This window comes from Octodon degus, unplaced genomic scaffold (assembly GCF_000260255.1).
Source record: "Octodon degus isolate 3935 unplaced genomic scaffold, OctDeg1.0 scaffold00720, whole genome shotgun sequence".
Taxonomy (NCBI): Eukaryota; Metazoa; Chordata; class Mammalia; order Rodentia; family Octodontidae; genus Octodon; species Octodon degus.
In genome coordinates this window covers 1,665-2,457 of record NW_004525296.1, presented here as the reverse complement: position 1 = coordinate 2,457, position 793 = coordinate 1,665, and positions in this window count along the sequence as shown.

Below are 793 nucleotides of genomic sequence, written 5' to 3'. Positions count from 1 at the left end.
CTACATAAGAGGTGTTCTACAAGATATAAGGCTGATGTCTTCCCCATTCGAGAAAACTTGTATGTTTTCACACCAAGGGCACGAGCTTGGTAAGGATGCCCATGCTCACCTGGGAGGTTGAATATTGTCCTCCAGGTGGGAGACACTATCACCCGCTGAAGGGATGGAAAGGACGAACAAATCAAAAGGACTGCATACATGTTTCTTTCTTTCCAGATAGTATGAATATCTTTTTAATAATCAACAAAGTAGCAATGAATTTTCTTGAAAAAAATCAATAATCTAAAGTGAGAACCAGCGGTAGCTGCCAAAGGAATAATTACTTTTTCTGTACTAACAGAGAATTCTTAGAATTTAAAACCCAATATATCTTATAGCATCCAACTAAAAAAAAAAACTTCACATATGACAATAGCAACTCCATGAATAGGTGTTAAAATGCAGATACAATGCCCATAGAGGAAAAAGTCTCAATGCTGCAAACATAGCAAGTCTTTTTTGACTCAATCTACCAATTTAATACAATTCCAAATAAGAGTCAACAGATTCTTTGGAAGATGCAAAGCACAGATTCTCAGGCTTATGGGAAAAGTGAGAAGACCCAGGGGAATAGCCAAATACTAACACAGCAAAGTCACAAGACTGGCATCACACAAATTCAACATTTACCATATAGCACAGTGATCTACCAGTGAGAAAATATGGAAACAAGTCAGTGGATTCCAACAGAGCCCAGAAACTGACTGAACCAGGCAGCTAAGGATGACCCCGAGACACGCAGTGGGGAAAAAGC